This window comes from Microtus oregoni, unplaced genomic scaffold (genome assembly GCF_018167655.1).
Source record: "Microtus oregoni isolate MIOR12 unplaced genomic scaffold, Mior012 000004F_ref0000308, whole genome shotgun sequence".
Taxonomy (NCBI): domain Eukaryota; kingdom Metazoa; phylum Chordata; class Mammalia; order Rodentia; family Cricetidae; genus Microtus; species Microtus oregoni.
The window spans coordinates 30,484,140-30,499,737 of record NW_024543063.1 but is presented as its reverse complement, the minus strand read 5'-3'; the positions used below and the strand labels follow the sequence as shown (position 1 = coordinate 30,499,737).

Genomic DNA, 15,598 nt, shown 5'->3' with positions numbered 1-15,598 from the left:
TCTATCCCTGCTTACTGAATTTTGTTGTCTTTCTTTTAAACTCTTGCCGCCTTTTAAGCAATTGCTGTCCTATTCAGTAACTCCACCGCTACCTGCAGCAGGTCAGCCGCAATGGCCACAGTCTGAGGGGATTCTACTCCCTCAGATAGAGACTCTTTCAAAGCTACCAAGGGAACTTACCTAAATCTCTGTCCCTCCAGAGAGCTCAAGCTTCAAAGGTGGAGGTGGAATTCTGCTCCTCAGAGAGGCTGACTCGCAGGTAGCTCACCTCTGACCTTTTGTGTGTCTCCCACAAAGCTAGGTGTCCTTTTCCCTGCCCCCACTTAAAACCTTTCTACAGTTGGCTCCTCCCTACCACTTCCTGTCAGCTAGTTGCTGACTCATCCTCCTGACTGCAGGTTAAATTGCATCGTTAGCACATCTTAGCATGGCACTGCTTGGACATTCGCCCAAAGTTCCTTCTGCAACATTGGGACATCCATCTTCCGTCTACAGGCCTAGAATATTAGACAGACTTCTCAGGGAAACGGGAAATTTGAGCGCTATCCTAGCTTGTATTGGCAAATTTCGTCAGTTGCTTTCCTCTGTGACCTGCAGAATATCTGACAGGCTCTTCTGTGAAGCAGGAATTTTGAAGGACTTCTTATCCTGTTTTGGCAAAGTTCAGCAGTCTTTTTCCTGTGTGTCTTGCATGTCCAGTCTGCACAGCACATTGTCAGCGGTCAATGGCAAGAACAGTTTCTTTGCCCAGTGGCTAATCTTGCCACAATGAAAGCAAATTCCATAAGGAGTTTCTCCAATGCTCATAATCTCTGAAGTAAACTGGTGCTTCCAGGAGCAGATATGTCTCATTGTCATAAAAACTTTAAGTAAAAAAATATTTTAAATGGCATATTCTATAGGCATTTTTTTTTTTTTTTTTTTTTTTTTTTTTTGGTTTTTCGAGACAGGGTTTCTCTGTGGCTTTGGAGCCTGTCCTGGAACTAGCTCTGTAGACCAGGCTGGTCTCGAACTCCCAGAGATCCGCCTGCCTCTGCCTCCCGAGTGCTGGGATTAAAGGCGTGCGCCACCACCGCCCGGCTCTATAGGCATTTTTAGTATTTGAGAACAATACTACAAAAGGTGCAGCCAGGCAGCAGCAGCAACAGCAGCAGCAGCAGCAGCAGCAGCAGCAGCAGCAGCAGCAGCAGCAGCAGCAGCAACAGCAGGAACAGCAAGTTCGTCAACATCCCGGAGCAGAAGTTCTGTGTAATATGCTTTATATTATAATATGCGAAAACTGTTTCATTTTACTAGACACATATGCTAGAATGTTGTCAGTCATAATCTGTACAGGTATCCACTTAGTGACCATAACTTCTAATAGACATGTGATTACAGGGGTGCCTATTGAAATCCTGAATATGTATCGTATGGTTTACAAAATATAACTTTCCAAATTTTGCAAAACGGAGCACATCCATTTGCCAAATTTTATTTCTTTGAGTTTCCTTTGGGCTACTTCCGGCAGGTAGTGGAGTTTGGTTATACAAGGAGCACATTGGACATTTTTTTACAGTTTCCTTGGCTTGTTGCTAAGTAATGAAAAATCCCTTTTTAAACCTTTGCTAATGACATGGTGCTTTTTTTTTTTTTTAAAAAAAAATGAAACTCTGAGGGTTCCAGCACATTTCCTTTTAATAGCCGATCAATTTCACCATCAGCTTGTGCTAGAGAGCCTGACAGACCTGTATGGGATCTGATGATAGGTGTTATATATAAACACAGACCTGTATGGGATCTGATGGGTGTTACATATAAATACAGACCTGTATGGGATCTGATAGGTGTTATATATAAATACAGGATTATTCTTATTCCTGGCTATTTCCTGTAATTGTATAAAAGTGAAATTAATTCTGAATTATCAGAAATAAATTCAGCAGTTTCAATATGTAAGACATCTCTTTCTGCCTATTGAGAGTTAGAAAATACATTAAGAGGTTCTGGAAATTCTAAGATACCATAAGAATAGGATATAGTTCTGATTTCTGAACAGAATCATAAGGACTTTAAGACACTTATTTTTTTTTCTGACTTATAACCTACCTTTCCTGATTTATTTACATCAGTATAGAATGTAGGGGCTCCAGAAATTGGGGTATCTATTACCACTTAATGTAAAATCTAATCAGCTTTTTTTTTTTTTTTTTTTTTGTAAACTGAAATCTCCGTGTTGACAGACTGTCCCCTTGGTCCCACAGTCGTTCAGTCCCAAAGAAACACACAGAAACCTACATTAACTATAAACTGGTTGGTCTGTTAGCCCAGCCTTCTTATTAGTTAACTCTTACATCTTACATAAACTCATAATTCTTGTCTGTGTTAGCCACATGGCTTGGTATCTTTTCTCAGTGAGGCCTTCTCACCTTGTGTCCTCGGCATCTGGGAGACGACTGCAGACTGAGACTTTCCTCTTCCCAGAATTCTCCTATTCTGATCACCCTGCCTATACTTCCTGCCTGGCTGCTGGCCAACCAGTGTTTTATTAAACCCATACATATTTGAAAGTTTTTTTGAGTGTCTATTGGCAATAAATGCAAATAAGTATTTCTGAGCACTCTATTAAACTTATCTTTATGTCTGTTTTATACAAATGCTATGGTTTTCTGTTAATTTTTCCAGTGCCATAAAGAATAGTAATTTTGGGGGGCTGGAGAGATGGCTCAGAGGTTAAGAGCATTGCTCTTCCAAAGGTCCTGAGTTCAATTCCCAGCAACCACATGGTGGCTCACAACCATCTGTAATGGGGTCTGGTGCCCTCTTCTGGCCTGCAGGCATACACACAGACAGAATATTGTATACATAATAAATAAATAAATAAATAAATAAATAAATAAATAAATTTTTTTAAAAAAATAGTAATTTTGTTCTTTTCAGTCTTAAAATATGTATCTCACTGATTCATAAAGCATTATATGTATATATGTATGATATTGTTGTGCTGAAATGTCATATCTTTGCACCTCTAGTTATTGCATAAAAAGTCATCATTCCTTTAATGTGAAATACATAAACTATTTTAATCCATTTTGAAGTATTATTTGTATTTTGAATATAATAAAATACAATTGACATGTACTATGAAATGTATTTCGTGGCCTTATAATTTATAGGCTGTTAAATCCAAGTTGGACAAAATTTTAGTGAATGTGAACATATTTACCATATGTAATAATATTTTACTGTTTGTATATTTCTTTTTATGGTGTTTTTTGTTTTCCAGAAATAACCACATCAGATATTGTGAAGCCTATTAATATTTATACATATTTCGACCGGTATAGTTCATATGAGCATAGCAGCATAACATTCATATTATTTATGTTAATAAGACTTTTCAAGTGGATATTTGATTGGCTTTTTCTTTTTTCTTTTTTAGAAATAACTTCCTATTTATTTATTATGTATACAATATTCTGTCTGTGTGTATGCCTGCAGGCCAGAAGAGGGCACCGGATCTCATTACAGATGGTTGTGAGCCACCATGTGGTTGCTGGGAATTGAACCCAGGACCTTTGGAAGAGCAGGCAATGCTCTTAACCTCTGAGCCATCTCTCCAGCCCCTTGATTGGCTTTTTTCATATAGTGGCAATATTCTGCCAGAGCTAGATTAATAGCTTATCAGAATTTTATTGATTAATGCTAAAACTATGAGAATTTAAGCTTTTTTTAGTCCTTTACACCTCGTATTTACACACCATAAAACATCTTCTCAGACCCTAAAACATTCTTGGATCCTCGCATCTTATGTTTTTTATCTTTACCTGAGTGACCCTTAAAGCACCTGTTCCTTCCCCATCATTACACCATCACCTTAACACTCAGGAGAAATCTGTTTCATGAGTTTATCTCTGTTCTGAGTCTGGTAATGAGGTAAATTCTGTCTAGGCTTAGTACTGACTCTAGGAGAGTGGGGTGTGTTTACCTAAACTTTCCCCCAGAGAACTGTGAAGGCAGTTGAAGCCTTGGTTCCTGCTTCTAAGCTGGCACACCCCCAGTCATCAAACTGCACCAGAGATCCTGAGAAGAAGACTTTCCTGCGTTAAGGCTTACAAACGACAGAGACTTACCTGATTGGCTACCTAGACAGCCAATACCCAGGGTCCTCTACCGTTGTAGAGGGCAGAGGTTTCAGGGCAACATTTGTCTTTGAGTGGAAGAGGTCTAGACCTGCCAGGCTTCAGACGATCCTATGGATTAGAAGTTGGTAGGAGAGGCAGTTGATCCCCCAGTGTCCTCTGTCCGAAGAGTGTCTTCACAGCGGTGGACGTGAAGGGAAGTTTTTACTCAATGACTAGCACTGCCACCTATGAAGCAAGTTCTGGGTGGAGGTTCTTTTGTTCCCTTCTGTCTTATTTGGAGGAAGGGGGTGGTGCCACGAGCTAACCCATCTCGCTATTACAAAGAGCCTTTTTAAAAAAAAAAAAAATTAGCCGGGCAGTGGTGGCGCACACCTTTAATCCCAGCACTCGGGAGGCAGAGGCAGGTGGATCTCTGTGAGTTCAAGACCAACCTGGTCTACAAGAGCTAGTTCCAGGACAGGCTCCAAAACCACAGAGAAACCCTGTCTCGAAAACCCCAAAAAATATAATAATAATAATAATAATAATAATAATAATAATAAGACATTTTAAATGCCATATTTTCCAGATTTCTGAGCTTTAGAACACTTCTGTATATTGGGGTATATCTGAGTTATGACTACGGTCTATTATCTTCCTGAAGAGCTGGATCCAAGCTGAGAGGTCTTGGTAAGTTAGCTCTTGTTAATCTGAAATAGATCTTTATAGCCTTAAATATTTATCACAATTGTTTAAAAGTACATACCAATTTATAATATCTGAGACTTGTTTCTTTTTTAATCCCGAAGGAGATACAATGAACAGAGCTCATTAGAACTGGTTAAAACATTTTAACACAGTAATTATATGAACATATATTCACGGTTGAATTTAAGTTACACACACACATACACATGTACAGAATTAAAGGTAGATTATATTCACACATAGAGGGTTACATCAAAAGCCCTATGTATACACACAGCCATACATTAAACGGAAGTCAAGTAAAATAAGAAGAAAGGGGAAATTGACGTGTGCTGGGTGAGAGGAAGGCTGCTTCTCACTCTCTGATGCCCACATTACATACCCAGGTGCCGGTACTGAATGAAAGGAAAGACAGATTGGCTACAGGAAGAAAAGAGCTGGTCCAGGAGGGTAGGGTCCCCGTGTGAAATGAACGCCTAACAGTAGCAACCACTCCCTTTGGGGGCCACTTTCTTTCAAGCCAACACACATGAATTTGCCTGGGTGTTTGGGTGAGGATCTCTGTGAAAGAATGTTATTTTGGTTTTTAAAATTAATTTTAACTGACAGATGAAAATTATATCCACAGTTCCCATTTGTATTATTTTATGTGTAGACACTATGAATGCATATGGTATTTGGAATATGATGTATCCAGTTGTCATGTGTTAACAGCTTCATTCTCAGCTAGCATCTCTGAGAGCTGACCACATGAAACATGAAACCTAGTGAGAAGCATGCGGGAAGTGTCTGTCTTTCTCCCCTCCCTTTCCCCATCACTGTGGGGAGATATTGTGCCCCGCTAAAGAATCGCACTAATGCGATGGCTTCTTATGAAATCCCTCAGATTCCCAAGAAAACCAACTAAGGAAGGAAACCCTTAAAGTTGAGTGTTGCATGAGTTCTACTTGATCCGAATAATAAAAGCCTGAACTCATATATTGGGGTAACTGCTGAAGTATCTGAGAGAGAAAGAAGCAAGCCACAGCCAACTCTTATCTTGCCAACTCTTCAGCTGATAAGGGCTGATGTTCTCTCTCCTCCCACCCAGCCATATATCACTTCCTGTCTGTCTGTACAGACCTCCAGACCTCTATGGTTAATTAGTGACTAGTTCCGACTTCAGACCTTCACACATGTATTTGTTAGAGTACAAAGAAATACCATCAGATTTCCCTTTTTTTTTGGTCTAAAATATAAAAGTGGGTTATCATGTAAGAAAAACTATATACAAAGTGCAATAACTATATACAATATATACAGGCAATAAATACATTAATGATATCTAGTCCATTAACAACTGACAAATTCAGAGAAATACTCTATATTTATCCAATCTTGATGAGTCCAAAAGGTTGTACCTAGTAGACTTTCTTTTCTAACTTGCATTACCAAGACTATCTTTCAATGTCTCTCAACCTTATACACTTTATACCTTTTAGAGAATTTCTTTGCTGAATCTGGTAACAAGGAAAACTATAACTATAAAGTCTTCAGTTCTGTGAGAGACCTGAGAAGGAAATAATATTACCCAAGTAAGCAGGAAGTGTAAGTAAGCAACATCCAAAAAATGTGGAAAAATTACAGAAACAGCTGGCTGCCTGGATAGGCACCCCCCCAAAAAAATCAATGTTCCTCTGCAACATTGGGGCATCCATCTTCAGCCTACCTGACTAGTGTAAGTGACAGACTTTTCTGTGGAGTAGGATATTCTGAAGAGCTATCCTACCTCGTCTTGGAAAGGTTCAGCAGCCCTTTCTTTGTGTGTCTTGCTTTTCCAATCTGGACAGCCTATTGCCAGCAGTTGAGGCAAGAGCACTTTCTTGCCCAGTGGCTAACTCTGTCACACAAAAAGTAAACTCCTTGTAGAGCTTCTTCAGTGTCCTTTATCTTCTTTGAAGTAGATTGGTGTGGCCAGGAGAAGGTATATCTTACTGTTATAAAAAAGAACAAAGCTTATGTTATTAAAACAACATAAATGCCATATTCTGTAGATTTATGAAGTTTGTGAAGATCACCTGTCTGTCTAAAATATATCTCTGTCTAACCTTGAAACCATACCTGATATGACTACACATTTGATAGTAATGAATAACTACTAACTTGCATTCCTTTGTATTCTAATTAGTTGGTAATAAAAGGACTAGCAATTTGCATTAATTGAGCTGTATATGTACAATACCTTGAACAGATTAAAAATGTATATACAGGGGCTGGAGAGATGGCTCAGTGGTTAGAGCACTGCCTGCTCTTCCAAAGGTCCTGAGTTCAATTCCCAGCAACCACATGGTGGCTCACAGCCATCTGTAATGGGGTCTGGTGCCCTCTTCTGGCCTGCAGACATACACACAGACAGAATATTGTATACATAATAAATAAATAAATATTTAAAAAAATGTATATACAATAAGTTCTAATAAAATTAATCTCAAATTTGTATCAATACACAAAGATCCATATCTATATAAAATATTTAAAACTAGTAGTTGCTTTCTTGGTTTAAAAGTGGAGTCAATAATCTACCCTTTTTTATCCTATTATATCTATACCCCTGTTTCCTTTTTTGAGTAGATTTAATAATCTACCCTATCATATTTATATCCCCCATTTCTCTTTTCAAAACAAGAATCCCGGGCTGGAGAGATGGCTCAGAGGTTAAGAGCACTGACTGTTCTTTCAGAGGTCCTGAGTTCAATTCCCAGCAACCACATGGTGGCTCACAACCTCTGTAATGAGGTCTGGTGCCCTCTTCATGTCCAACAAGCATACAAACAGACAAAACACTGTATATATACATAATAAATAAATAAAAAAAATTTTTCAAAACAAGGACCCTGAATCTAAATTTCTTTGTTCAGCTTTTTTTCCTGACCATTACCAGTAACAACTTGTAACCCTCCCAAACAATGACAAATATCCATAACCCAATTAAAGACCAACACCCAACCACCCCACATCTTGGGAATGTAGGCATCATGTTCTTAAAGTTACTTCTTGCTGTCTGGAAGCAAGAGAGTCATTAGGGGATCCTGAAAAGAAAAATTTGGATTAATAATCAAGTCTTGGGAGAGATGAAGGCCATGCTTGCTGCTGAGCCCAAGTGAGTGACCGCAGCTGGCCAAGGAGGCAGGAGGCACCATGGAGGATCTGCTGCTCCAGCTGCTGCTGGCCAAGGAGCAGGACAATCTCCAGAACCAGCATCTTAGCCGCGGAGAAGCAGCCTCACCTCCTGCCCATCGTCTACCAAAATGGCATCATTAGGCCGCTACAGTGCACTGGGGGCACTAGTGAGGATCAATCCTGTGCAGCTCCACCTATCTCTTGCAGCTTACCAAGTGGGTCCAGGATGTGGTAGTGGCTACTGCTTTGCTGGAAAGGGTGACAGCTTTTCTCTTAGCCCAGCATAAAAGGAACCAATGCCTGAATACCGTTCAAACTCCCTGCGTCTCTCCTGCTTGTCTCTGTGAACAATAACATACCCATAACAGGAGCACTGTTTTAGGGTTCTCAGAAAGACATCATACCCTGTGTCAGGGTGGAGGTGGGAGAACACCTGAGAAGTTTGTGGCTCATCCCCCTTTCTCTTTTTTTTTTTAACTAAATACTTTTTTATTTAATTTTTTTCTTTTTACGTACCAACCACAGTTTTCTTTTCTTTTTTCTTTTTTTTGGTTTTTCGAGACAGGGTTTCTCTGTGGCTTTGGAGCCTGTCCTGGAACTAGCTCTGTAGACCAGGCTGGTCTCGAACTCACAGAGATCCGCCTACCTCTGCCTCCCGAGTGCTGGGATTAAAGGCGTGCGCCACACCATCGCCCGGCTCCAACCACAGTTTTCCCTCCCTCCCAGGCTCCCATTCCCATCCCACCTCTCCCCAACCTAATCCCCATCCACTCCTCAGAGAGGATAGAGCCTCCCATGGGGAGTCAACAAAAGTCTGGCATACCAAGTTGAGGCAGGACCAAGCCCCCTTTTCCGGCATCAAGGCTAAGCAAAGTATCCCATCAAATGGAAATGGGCTCCAAAAAGCCAGTTCCTGCACCTGGGTTGAATTCTGGTCTGACTGCCAGGAGCCCCATCAAGAGACAATGCCCTACAAGTGTCACCAACACTCAGAGCATCTAGTTCAGTTCCATGCAGGTTCCCCTGTCAGCGCAGAGTCCATGAGCTGGGGCTCAGCCCGGTGCTGAACTGCGGGTCAGTGCGTCTGCTTGCATCAGTTACTGGACGAAGGTTCTATGAGACCATCCCTTTTCTAAGCTCCTCAGCATTTGTTAGCCCTTTAGGAGCCAGAGGCTGAAATTAGCAAGAAGGAAGAAAGGCAGGGCAGCAAGCCTGTTTGAACACCACCACCCTGTTTTAGGACAACTAGTGCCTTTTCACTTCGTGGCTACTTCCTTTGTGCTTTGTGGAGCTCAGTCTCTAGCTGGCCCAGATGAGCTATGAGTTATGCACAATACCTTCCCCGTTCTCCTTTAGAAACAAATGGCCTAGAAAAGTTAAGGAAGTTACAGTGAACCAGTGAAAGTCTTAGCTGTGGTTGGTAAGGCTCAGCTAAGAGCTGACTCCCTTCCCAAGGAGAGCTGGTTATTGATTCCTGTGAGTGGTGCCCTTTGGAGTCTGAATTCGAGCTGGAAGTGACTGATCTATTAGTGTGTGTACGGGGAGGAGTGCTGCTGGGAGTTTGTTCCTGGTGGCAGGCTTGTCCTGACTGAGCTGTGGAGAGAGAAGCCAGACTCCTAGACAAGCAAGGAGGCATTAGGCAGAGGAAAGAGGAGGGCCCATTCATGGTGTTTTAGTGGGAACGCTAAATTATAACACTTAACTGCAGTTGAAAGTATGTGAACTATCTGTTACTCCTGTTTTTCCAGAGAGAATACTGCGGCTTGCAGTGTTTAAAATGTTCAGGAAGGATTGAATGCCAAGAGTTGTGAATTAGTGTGTATTGATATATTTAACATATTCAGAGTCTTGAAACAGCATGTTCATCTTGTGTAAACAGAGATGTTCTTTTATTCCTGGCTGCCAAGACCTGAATAAATCACACAAAAGCTATATTAATTACAATACTCTTTAGTCAATGGCTCAGGCATATTCCTAGCTAGCACTTATGTCTTAAATTAACCCATTTCTATTAATCTGTGTATCACCATGAGGCTGTGGCTTAGCAGTAGATTCTGGTGTCTTTCTCCTTCGGCAGCTACATGGCATCTCCCTGACTCCGCCTTCTTTCTTCCTGCAATTCAGTTTAGTTTTCCCGCCTAGCTCTGTTCTGCCCCACCATAGGTCAAAGTACCTTCTTTATTAACTAATGGTAATAAAATATATTCACAGCATGCAAGGGGAATCCCACATCAGTCCTGTGTAGGCCCTGCCTTTTTTTTACAGTGGATTAATACACAAAATGCAACCAATAAACACAAGCATGAAAGGAAAGAGAACGAGGAAGATGTAAAAACAAAAAAAAAAGACAGCAAAAAAAAATAATATTTCCTTTAGCAACTTGAGGGCCACTGGTTGAGAAGACCCATTTCTGTTGCTGTTAAATTTCCCTCCCTCCCATGAAGGAAGTGATTTTATAAGGTATCCCTGGTGGCAGCGCTCATCTCCATGGTCCATCCAACCTTCCTTTCTCAAGCTGGAGGAAACGGACATACAGGGTGGCTAAACAGCATTCCATGGGTGTCCCTGCTACCTCCCCCTTGGACTTCTGGCTGCTGCACTCTCTTCCTTAGAGACACATGCTATCCTTGTTGATGTGGTTGCTGGAGTTCCTGGGCACAGCTTGAGGTCCTTCTTGCTTAGCCCTTTGAAGTTGCACAGAAAGGCCTGTCACACCTCCTACTTAGGTGGATGAAAACTTCATCAGAGTACCTTTTTCCTTCTAACTACTTTCATTGATTTTTGAAGTGGGAAGTTTGTTAAAGATCTGTTCCCAGAAGTCTTTCTTAGGAAGCTCAGAAGTTAGAGGGCAGACAAGAAGTCCTTACAGAGATGTGTGTACATCAGCCCTAGGATTAGTATCTGGATTAAAGAAAGCAATGGACAGACTGTCAATTCATATGTCCGCCCACTACACCTGCAGGGTAAAGTGCTTCTCTGGTTTCACCTTTAAGGTGCTTCTCCTGACCTCTAAGGAGATGTGCGTCATAAGGTTGAGATTCATCTTCAGGGCTGTGATTTCAGATCCATTTCCCCATATTTCAAGATTCTAATGGTCAGGAAAGCCATAGAAAAAATATTTCCAATGAAGTCAAACTTTCATTTAGTATATAGAAAAGGATTAGGATAGTACTTGTTATGGCAAGACAGTATCTGGAGCCATTTCTGGACAGGGTGACATGGTGTGTGTCAATGGGTGTCAATTTGTCTTGTAATACTGTGTATGGGGAAACACAGTGTGGGGTCAGGGCAAGCAGGAGCCCTTGGGGTACTGATGCTGTGGTTAACATGCTATTAATTACTTTCACAACTCCCCGAATTGTGGCAACCCCAGAGTCCCAAAGTGATATCTTAGTATCTTCATTACACTGAGCTCACATGCCCAACAACTTAGGGAAGAACTGATTTTAGCCCAGAGTTCCAGGGTATAGTCAATCTTGGGGAAGTGAAGGCAGAAACTTAATTAGCAAGTCACATCACATCCACAGGCAAGAGCAAAGAGACTGAATGTACCCATGCTGCCTGCTTGCCTCTGCTTATTCTCCAGGTTTCTTCACTGTTACACAGCTCAGGTAAACCTGATCAAAATAATTCCTCATTGTGAGTCCTTCTTCCCAGGTGGTTCTAGTTTTTGTCAGTCTGATAATAAAGTCTAACATGCACACTGCTCCAGCATAATTTCCAGGCTAAGAATAGCTTTGTGCTTTGACTCTACAGTCTCCAACGGGACTGAAGGCTGGATGCTCTCATATACATGAAAGGACTCATATAATGAAATTTCCTGAATGTCTTCTTCCCGTAAGGAAGCTCATGTTATGAATGTCAGGGTCCAGTACACAGAAACAGGAGGCCACTTTGAACTACTTCATACAGTGGACATCACCTCAGGACACACCCACTGACCTCACAGAATTTAGTCATGCTTTGAGACCCTCTGACCTTTTCCTGTGATACAACCAATGCCTGGCTGTTTCCATCCTAAACCCAGCAGAATTCATATATTTCATTTTATCCCACTGAAGGCACTGATGTAGCTAAATAGTATCCAGTCAGTTCAATCTGCTTGAATGCACTGTTCTGGTTTTAAAAACCTTATTTAAGTGAAAATTACAGAGCTGCCCGTCCTTTGAAAAATTCTTCAAATCAATGAGTTAATGTTTTAAAAATAATGTTTTTTCTGACACTCTTGGAGCCTGATCTGGTTGTGCGTACTCACACACAAGCACGCACGCACGCACACACACACGCGCACACACACGCTTGTCTGTATATACATGACACAGCTTGCTAAGTCAGTTATTGTGTAAACTGCCTAGAATTCAATAAAAATGATGCACAACATACCAGACTGATGGGACACAATGAGAGCTTGCTAAGAGGAAAGTTCATAGTGCTCAGTGCCTTCAGGAAAAGTGTGGAGACATCCCACACCAATGACTTAGCAGCACACCTGAACGCTCTAGAACAAAAAAGAAGCAGGCGGGGGCTGGAGAGATGGCTCAGAGGTTAAGAACACTGACTGCCCTTCCAGAGGTCCTGAGTTCAATTCCCAGCAACCATATATGGTGGCTTACAGCCATCTGTAATGAGATCTGGTGCCCTCTTCTGGCCAGCAAGGATACAGACAGACAGAACACTGTATACATAATAAATAAATAAAGCTTTAAAAAAAAAAAAAAAAAAGAAGAAGAAGCAGGCACTCCTGAGAGTAGATGGCAGGAAATAACCAAAAGAAAGAAAACAGCAACCGGGCGGTGGTGGCGCACGCCTTTAATCCCAGCACTCGGGAGGCAGAGGCAGGCGGATCTATGTGAGTTCGAGGCCAGCCTGGTCTACAAGAGCTAGTTCCGGGACAGGCACCAAAGCTACAGAGAAACCCTGTCTTGAAAAACCAAAAAAAAAAAAAAAAAAAAAGAAAGAAAACAATACAAAGAAGTAATAAAACAAAGAATTGGTTCTTTGAGAAAAATCAACAAAATAGATAAACCCTTATCCAAACTAACTAAAAGTCAGAGAGGGAATACACAAATCAAGAAAATCAAAAACAAAAAGGGGGACATAACAACAAACTCGGAGGAAATACTGAGAATAATAGCAGATTTGTGTCTCAACTCTATAACAACTCCTGCTATAAAAAGTTTGGTATTGGCCGGGCGGTGGTGGCGCACGCCTTTAATCCCAGCACTCGGGAGGCAGAGGCAGGCGGATTTCTGTGAGTTCGAGACCAGCCTGGTCTACAAGAGCTAGTTCCAGGACAGGCTCCAAAACCACAGAGAAACCCTGTCTCGAAAAAGAAAAAAAAAAAAAAAGTTTGGTATTTAATTGTTCTTATCCACACAGCAAGTAACTGGCGTTAGAAAAGCCCTCTGGAGGTGACTACGTTCACTAGATTCTGTGTTCTCTGCCTTTCATTTTCTACTGCTACTGCAGTGTAGACAAGAAGCCTGGAGCTTTCCAACCCATCTGACAAATGAGAGATCAGTAAAAATTAAAATCAGAAAAACAGATGGGAGAAAGAACCCAAAGATGGGTGAACAGAACCCAAACTGTAAATCCATGCTCTTTCAGACCAGTACAACAGAGATTGGGAGAGTCCTTTATGAGTGTATAATCCTTTAACCACTGATTCCATCTTCATTCATTTAGCGCTATATTCTTTTGAGGTTCCAAGCTTGTCCTCAGAAAGAAAATATTTAGATTATTTTCATATTTAGGTCTCCGTGATTATAACTCCCATGAATATGATAATAATAATACTTCTTAATACTCATTTTATTTCTACAGAAAATACACTGAGAAAGCTGCTGGTATCTATGGTAACCCTGTCATTTTTTGAGATCTCTGTATATTGTAGACACACATGACACATGAATAGAAAGAGAATGTCTGGAAAACATTGTTTTCTCTTTCTTACTGTAATGGGGTTGTTTGGGTGTAGGTAATATGTCCACATGCATCAGACTACATACACTAAATATGCACAATTTTATATCAACTATCATAATTCAACATCTTTAAATAATTTTGGTTGGTATCTGTGGGAAATCCCCACCTACCGCTATCAGAAATGATTTTGCAAGCCACTACACAATCCCATGTCACATTCATGTCCACTGTGAAATTCTGGAGCGTGTTTTACTTTCACTGTCTGCTTTCTCAATTAAATTACACTAAGGAGGATACCTTTCATGTGAACACAACAATGTATTCTCTTCGCTAAATTATACTGCAGTCCTCTTCCTGTGTGTTTGGACACTATTTCAGATCACTTTCCGTTTCACACCTTTACTGTCGTTTGCTAGACGAAGATTATATAGAATAGTATCTTTTATCTTTTTATACTTTTGCAAACAACACTATTAAAATTATATATTTTCAACAGCAACAAAAAGATGTTGGGTATGTTCAATTTACAGCATAAATTCAATATAATCCAAAGGAAATTCCCCACAAATTATAACAGGAAAACTAATTCCAAAGCTATGTGCCATATGGAAAGACAGAATTCTCAGTAGGATTAAGGAAAAGTAGTACAGACATCGACATAATGTGTCTTTTGTACTTAACACAAATCTACATTGAAGAAAGTGTACGATATTTGTGAAAGTATAAGGGGATAGTGAGAAAAGGCCAAGAACGAAAGCACAAAAATAACAGTCAAACTTTCATCAAGAGACATAAGGAAACTCAACCAGGAAAAATGTGAACTTGACCAATGTTACCTATAAATGTACAAGCACAGACTAATAAACACAGATTTCACAACTCCCATAGAAATAACTCAAGGTCACCCCTAGACTGCTGTATTTATCACCCTCCAGTTACTAGTGATCTCTCTTCCAAACAGAGGCCCATGCTCTAGAGCTCTCTGGAAATGGAGGTGATCAGAAAGATTGGCTATGGATATGCACCCCGTCATTCCCCCTGTGGTTTCAGGTGAACCCACTCTGACTGATGCCCACACACAAAACACTGTTGCAGAATAATGTCTGCTTCCTGCCACTGGGATTAGGGCAGAAGATGTGCAATCTGCCCTATCCACAATGCCATGAACACCCGAGGAACCTCTGTAGCTCAGAAATTCCTTGTGTTCTCAGGACTCGAATTCCCCTGAATCATGCTAATGTGGATGGTGGTAGAAAAAAGTTAAAAGCATTCCAATCAAGTATTTCTGAAGGATGATGCCCATTACCTTACTTCTAGTAGTTTCTAAACTATTAATGAAACTTATCACATGAAATTGAACATGGAATGCAGTGTTGACCTTCAGTTCTTCCAGTCTGTCTTCTCAGGGCACACCAGGAGCAATGCCTGTACCACACTCCCACAGCCAGGACTGCGGAGTCACCCATTCCTAGGTAACATACACTCGGGGAGGCTTAGAGGAGAAGGGCCACTGCCCAGATCAACCCACGGGACAACAAAACCAGTGTTTTTCATGGTCCATTCACTTCCCAGCAGATCTGACAGCTCAGCCAACTTACTTCTGTGCAGAAGGCAATGCGCCCCATTCACAATGGCATGGCTTCTGGTCTACCTCATGACTCCCGATAGTTGCATCAGAGGAGAACCCTGGGAAAACATACTGT

At 41.0% G+C, this 15,598-nt stretch overlaps 1 protein-coding gene across 1 annotated transcript in view; it reads right to left on the bottom strand.

Annotated features, from left to right (window-relative positions):
• Positions 1-4,758: 4,758 nt before the first annotated feature.
• LOC121447032 (zinc finger protein 431-like) overlaps positions 4,759-15,598 on the bottom strand; it is a 42,223-nt gene continuing 31,383 nt past the window's right edge. The window contains exon 5 of the transcript XR_005974151.1: positions 4,759-6,784. The gene's annotated coding sequence lies outside the window, so the exon portion shown is untranslated. The remainder of the gene's footprint in view (positions 6,785-15,598) is intronic.